The sequence below is a fragment of the Rhipicephalus sanguineus genome, unplaced genomic scaffold (assembly GCF_013339695.2).
Source record: "Rhipicephalus sanguineus isolate Rsan-2018 unplaced genomic scaffold, BIME_Rsan_1.4 Seq706, whole genome shotgun sequence".
Lineage (NCBI taxonomy): Eukaryota > Metazoa > Arthropoda > Arachnida > Ixodida > Ixodidae > Rhipicephalus > Rhipicephalus sanguineus.
Genome location: NW_023615813.1, coordinates 191,982 through 199,178, shown reverse-complemented (window position 1 = coordinate 199,178; position 7,197 = coordinate 191,982). Strand labels below are relative to the sequence as shown.

The 7,197-nt window shown below is 48.0% G+C and overlaps 1 non-coding gene across 1 annotated transcript; it reads right to left on the bottom strand.

Moving 5' to 3' along the window:
• Positions 1-6,947: 6,947 nt before the first annotated feature.
• On the bottom strand, positions 6,948-7,020 carry Trnak-uuu (transfer RNA lysine (anticodon UUU)). Its single transcript has one exon. It is a non-coding gene; the product is annotated as a tRNA-Lys (tRNA).
• Positions 7,021-7,197: the final 177 nt, after the last annotated feature.

Genomic DNA, 7,197 nt, shown 5'->3' with positions numbered 1-7,197 from the left:
AATTCTTCGTTTTCGCTGGTGAGGTTTTGTTCGGTGGCCGTACGTATACTACACAGAGCCAGGGATAAGCTTCCATTTCTATCCCACCGACGCGGAACGTTGTCGAGTTTGGCTCGTTAGTCTTCATAACGGCAAGACGCCTTCCACAAGTACGCGATGGTGTGCTGCAAGCACTTCGACGACGGTGCGTTCAAGCGCTCGCGGACGAGAAATGTTAGTGAGTAGTGAGCGATAACTTCGGTAATCTGTGCATTGAGCTTGTTGCTGCTGTGCACTACGAGCGTGAAGACCGTTGTAGTAAGCATAGAGTTTCCTACAATACTTACTAGAGGGAACTCTGGCGCTAGTGTCTATGGGAGCTGCAATGCATCGCGCTTCAGCCAGCATGGGAATCATGGGTAGTACACGGATTTGTCTAAACTTCGTCCTTTCGGCTCTGTTTGGCTCCGCGTCGCCTGCATCCGCTTTGTCGCAAAACGAAGTTCAGCAAAAATCAGCCGTTTCACTCCACCACTTTAACTTCTTTAGGCTAACCGATTCAAATCTGGTCACGAAGTTCACAACGATCCATTCTTTTATACGAAAGAAAACCAAAACATAGCAATAAACAAAGCCACAAGTGCGTTCGAAGCCCACAAGCACGAAGACTAGGCAAATCCGTGTACTACCCATCATTCCCATGGTGGCTGAACGATCGCAGCGCCAGAGTTCCCTCTAGGTCATTTTAGGAAACTCTATGGTAGTAAGCGAACGCTCGGGGAAACTTCGCCAGGGGTGCCAATCACGATTCCTCTGTGATTTGATTGTCATACACTTCAGCGTGAAAATTAATCTAGAATCAATCGAGAAAGAGGATGAAAATTAATTCACGGATTTATTCCTTGTCCTCCATGTGCCGTCCGCGCTCCGAATACAATGTTAGTTCACGCTCAGCTGCGAGTCTGTTTAGACGGGTGTCCCCGAGCCCTGTTGTAGTTTTGCGCATGTTCCGTTGTGTTTACAGAGCTAGGAGAACAGTTCTCAGTATTCCGCAGGGTGAATACCAGCACCTCCTTTTAAGGGTTCTCGCGGAAGAGAGTGAGGCCTGACCATAGGCGGAGAGTTTTCATTTTACCGGGGGGGCGGGCGCCCTACTTGCTCTTCCACATTTCTCTCTCACTCTCCCTATATATATATATATATATATATATATATATATATATATATATATATATATAGGGAGGGTGAGAGAGAGAGAGAGAGTGACGAGTCCAACTTCCAAATTAAAGAATTTAATGTAACTTAGTCTCTTAGGTGCCTGCGATATCATAATGAAGATCTGTAAGTGGAAGACCCTAGATTTATTTTCAGTTTACACAAAGACATCGATCCACCACGTAATCTTGGCTCGAAGCGAAAAAGGTCGCCTTCGTTGACAGGGGCGTAGCCAGAATTTTTTTTCGGGGGGGGGGGGGGCTCAACTATACTTTATGTATGTTCGTGTGTGCGTTTGTATGTGTGCGTGTATATATACGTAAGCAAAACTGAAAAATTTCGGGGGGGGGGAGGGTTGAACCCCCCAACCCCTCCCCCCTGGCTACGCCCCTGTTCGTTGACTGCGTCGCGTAAAATCGATTCACGCAATGCGTGGGGTTAGACTTCACTTTGTTAAAACATGCGCCACGCAGGAGACAGTACGATAACGCTATCACGGGAAACTTTAATTATATGCCAGTGAGTTCAATTCAAGATGGCCGAAAGTAATTCTGAGATGGTAGCAAATACCATTTGCTACCATTACACCTTGTGCGAAGCTGCGGTTATGAATCTGAGCGAGTAACGGAGTTGCTCATTGGTGGCCGAACTTTTAGTAAAACCTTTACTGAAATCAAAACTGCGTACAATCTTTTCTCGGCACTTTTATAAGCAGGCATGTCGAAGGGTACCAATATGTAGGCAAACAAGAAATTACCCGTTTTTTTTTTTAATGGCGGTCAGTTTGTGCGAAAGGCGTTCACTGACTGACTGTGTCGAATTGCTTTGTATTCTCAGTATCATTTTTTGTGTCTCAAACCATTCACTACGGTCTTCAAGACAATTAGAGCGCAGCTCTTAGGCGTCCGTTCCTGCGTTTGAGCGGCATCGCCGTTGGCGTCGGAGCGTAACCGATAGCGCGAACGACGACGAAGAGAGCGAACGCGGAGTCTGTCGATATCACGGGATACTGCCTCAAACCCTCGCTTTCTTTCCTCTTCGTCGCGCGCGCTGGCCCCCTCGGTCGGAGCTCGTCACATGCATGGCTGGCATGTGCACTGCGGCTGGCTTCGCTTGTCGTAACTGGCTGGTGCGTTTCCTTGGTTTCGCGACAGCTGCAATGCACAGAGTATTATTGTGCGTAGCACTCGGCGCTGGCAGTTTCTGTGGCAATAGTAACGCATATATTGCAACAGTATTGAAAGTTGGGCTAGTTGGTACGGCAGCATGTTGGTGTACAGCGCGAGGAACGACGAGAGACCGAAAGAACGAAGGGACACGTCCGTGTCCCTCTGTTCTTTCGGTCTTCGTCGTTCCTCGCGCTGTACACCAACATGCTATGTACGAATGTTACATTGCTACAACTGCGGATAGTCCAAACTTCAAACAAAGCTGGCTTGGCCCGAATACGAGGCTGCGCTCAGCGAATTAGGCAGTTCGTAATCGCCGGTGAATTTTTTTAATTTGTCGTAGCTTAAGGTCGTCGCTTCAGTTGTTCATCAGCAGAACATATTCTGCACGTAAAATTCGTTTTGAGGGCTTTTTTTTTTCCTTGAATGTGTGACTTGTCACTGGCCCATGTGCCGAACTTTAATGACTGAAATGAAAAAGAGCGGTGCATAAAAGCCTCCTGTGAAATAGCTGCCCAGACAGGACGCCCGGGGACCTAAGCAAGCTCTTAAAAAAGCTCTGGGCCGGCGCCAGGGGGGCTTAGCCCCCCCCCCTCCCCCATGAGGCAGTCCGGGGGGGCCCAAGCCCCCCCCCCCCCCCCCCGTACTCTCCGCCTATGGGGCTGACGCACTTCTGACCTGAACTTGGGCAGTGTATCATTGTTTGGGCAGTGAAGTCAATATACATACCTTGGGCAGCATGGTATTCAGTAAGGGGTAGTCCATTTTCCACGTGTATCTTTGCGTTCTGTCCCCATGATTGGGGCAAGTCAGTTGTTGATAGAAGGGTTAATTGCCTTACTTTGTTGATGTGCACAGCACAGCAACACAGCGCTTGTGAATGTGCTGAAGGGAAAGTAAGCAAGTTTGTTCATGTCTACTTTTAATATTTTCTAGGTGTCACTGATTCTAAAAACTCACAGGGTTCCTTATGCACCCTCGACTAAGACACTCAGTCAATGTATTGATCCTCTCCCACCCCGTAAAAGCTTTCTGCACCTCACCTGGTATAGCGTTGCCTCCGCGATCAGCGACCCATCACGCAGTGCAAACGGCCATGTCGTGATGGCGTCATAGTATGACGTCACGTCATGTGGCGTCATAGTGACGTCCCAAATTCGGAGCTGTGCGACGTTCTGATGACGCCGTGTGAATGTGATTGCAAGTTTTCTCCCTCCTCTCTGCCGCTCACCTCCTGGTTTTGCACTGGCTCCATGATCGTCGCCGATCGCGGAGCCAGTGCAAAGCATGCAGTGATGTCATCTGATGGCGTTCACTATGACGTTTACAAATTCGGCTATCTGTGACGTCAGTGGGCGACGTTATCACGTGATGATTTTTTTTGCGTCACTCATGTTTGGCGCCACCGACGGTCAATTTTCGAGCTCGATGACGCATCTAAGGCTTTCGCCTTGACAATGTGAAGTAAGGGGTTAGTAGAGCCCGAATCGGAAAGTCACTTAGCATGATGTAAATAATATCGCGATACGTGCCGCGACCAACTACATCCGAACAACTTGATGATTGTGTACGGGCACTTTTGATAGCGATCAGGCCGATACGGATAGGATTTCTCGTTATAGATCAACAATGGTCGCTGCTGCAAGGTCTAAAGTTATCCGGATCGAGTTGGGCGCAGACGTCAGCCAGACCGAGATGCGTAGACCGCGAACGTCGCGACGACCGTGTAGCTGAACCTGATCCGCATCGATCCTGATCGTGATAAATGTGGCCGTGTGACACTGGCACTACTTTCCCTACTGGCATGTGGAGTTCAATTCTGCTGGGTTCGCATCGACGGGCAACTTCAGGGCGACTTGATGGGGATCCTTCGTAAGCCGCCTGACGATTCCAGCACGAATGCGATAATATGCACTGGACCGTCAACAGCACGTGGACGCGATGGCCATAGGCGTGCGCACAGGGGGGGGCAGGGGGAGGCGCCCCCCTAATCACCTAAGAGGGGGGGGGCGCAAAATCTGCCCGTACATTGACCCTTCTATTCACCTAAGAGGGGGGGGGGGGCAATATGTGCCCCATTGACTTAGGGTGGAGGGGGGCGCTGCGACGAACTTTGCCCCCCCCCCCCTAATGGGGAACCCTGCACACGCCTATGGCGATGGCACTACATTCAATAATGTGGCCAGCTGCAATGACCTCGTCGCCTTCAACGAGACACCTGACACCGTCTCCAACATGGTTTAGAATAGCGCTCAAAGGCAAGGGCACTGGAAACAAAAAAGAGAACGCATATTAGCCCACCTTTTCGCATCGATGCATTTACGAAATATAGCGATTCACGTTGTGAATTTCCGTAGGAAAATCAAACAATAAGATTTTTACAGTTTACTCACCGTCGACCAAACCAACGTTACTAGAACAGTTTGTTCTAGTAACGTTGGACCAAACCGTCGCGTCAAGTTCCATCGTAAGTTCGCGAAGTACAAACAGCGCATACAAGCATACAATGCTGCTGAAGCGGACACGGCTGACCGCATCCACACTTCGGGGTTTCGTCCATTCGCCGCTAGGCGCCGACTCTGTTCGATCTCGCGGCCAGGTTCACATGCCTCGACTACCGATCTTCAGCGTTTTCTGACCGTGCTGAAAAAAGTGTTGCAGGTCCCCTCTAATGAAACCAACAGACAATGAAGCTAAGGAAGGTATAGGCGACATTATTTGTAGGTTTTAACTGTAGTGTAGTAATTATGACATAAATGGAAATGAATTAAAGTGGATAAAAAAAAAGAAGTGTTCCACATTCGCCGTCATGGCTGGGAGCTGCGCTGGTTAACCTCCAAGATTACACAAAAATATAAATACCCAGTAAAGCGGATGGGAGAGCGACCGCGCTGTAGCTCAATAGGTGGAGCATTGGACGCGTTATCCGAAGACTCGGTACCAGCGGCAAGTTGATTTTTCAACCACTTTAATTCCTTTCCATTTATGTCATAATTACTGCACTACAGTTAAAACCTACAAATAATGTCCCTATATTTCCTTAGCCTCATTGTCTGTTGATCTCATTAAACCCTATGAGGGAGAGATGCGATATGAATCTTGCATGTATGTGGTATGCTGAAGGCTATTAATTTTCCTTGATCACGGCACTGTAGTATGATAATTTTTAAATGCCGCCGTGAGAACAGGGCTGGATGAACAGGTATGTTGGTTTAATTTTTTGTTCACCGGCACGAAGGCTGATAGCAAGGGATAGAAACGACATGAAAGAACTATATTGGGCCCTCTTTCCTGTCCCTTCATTCTCTCACTTCCATGTTAGTCGTCACGCCGAAACACGCTGTAAAGAGTTATAATAGCGTGTTTTATGTTTCTAAAGCCATTACAACAAATTTCTGAAAATATATAAAAAGATTCTTAGCTTGACTTTGTCAAATTTTTTCAGCCAACCTATAGCGTAACGTTAGCATGTCTAACTAACGACGACGGCTACAGAATGTCTTGACCTGGACAAGATGGAAATCCTTGAACAGGGGGTGTCGCTGCAGCCAACGTTTCGACAAGTGATCTTTTCTTCAAGGCATCCATGATTTTTCATCTCTTCAATCCTCCATCTTTGCATGACCAGGAGAACTATCAGACAGTTCAGCGAGCACTACAAGACGTTTTTTAGACATGAAATAGCCTATTTTGTGTTTCATGGGCTTTTAGATCTTCCATCAGTGACGTAGCTAGAGGAGGCAATTTAGGAATTCAGCCCCCCCCCCCCCTCCCGAAGTGTTTACATTTTTTAACACACATATACGCGCACACAACACACGCACGACATACACAAAGGGGAGTAGGACCACTTACTCCCCCCCCCTTCCCCGGTCTTCCGAAAATGTTCTCTGGCTACGCCCCTGTCAACCAGTGATTATGATTACTTAATTCTTCATGGGGACAAGTTTATTTTCTTGCTCCATGACCACGACCGCCGGCGCCGGAGAACACACTAGACCCCGAGGATAAAAAATGACGACAAAGGTGCAGTAGATTTCCTAAATGATGTCCTGTAATCAGGAACCAAGGCATAGGATGGTCAACAGTGCAACCGCAGCGAAATGCCATCGGGAACGCGCACCTCACCATGGGTGTCGGCTGGATTTTGTCTTGGGGGGGGGGGGTGACTCGGGCGAAAAACCCCTGTTGCACCGTGGGGAGGGAGATGTGGGGAGGAGGAGCACTGGCGTGGCTCGGGTGAGCTGTTAGTGTTGCTTGGCCGATGTCCATGTCCTCGACCCAATAATGCTAATGCAAGTCAGGTGCAAATGGGTTAACAACAGAGATTTAGAACGATAGACCAAGCACGAGCAAGACTGCGATTGTAGCTTTCTATTCATAAGTGGCACCCGTCCATAGTAGGCGCTTTGTCGTCATCACATCACTGTCGGTGCAGGTCGTGGTCGGTGCAGCCACGCTGAGGCGAATACTGAAGGGGCCACGCTTTCACTCTACTCACAAAATGGTGTACAACGGTACTTGCTTGCAATGACAGCAATAGGCAAAAAAAAAAAAGAAAAAAAAAAAAAAAAAAAAAAACCGCGCCCGAACGGGGACTCGAACCCCGGACCGTTAGGTTAAAAGCCTAACGCTCTACCGACTGAGCTATCCGGGCGACGAAGAAACTGGGTCATTAAATACTCTTAAAAACACTAAGGAGTATTAGCTTATGCACTTCAAAAAAGGAGTTTTTTTTTTTTAATAGTGGTGTTTTAACAAGTATTTTATATTTTATGCGGGCGTTGGTGCTATACGAGTTTGCTTAAAATAGGAGATTAAGGTCTGTCAAGCA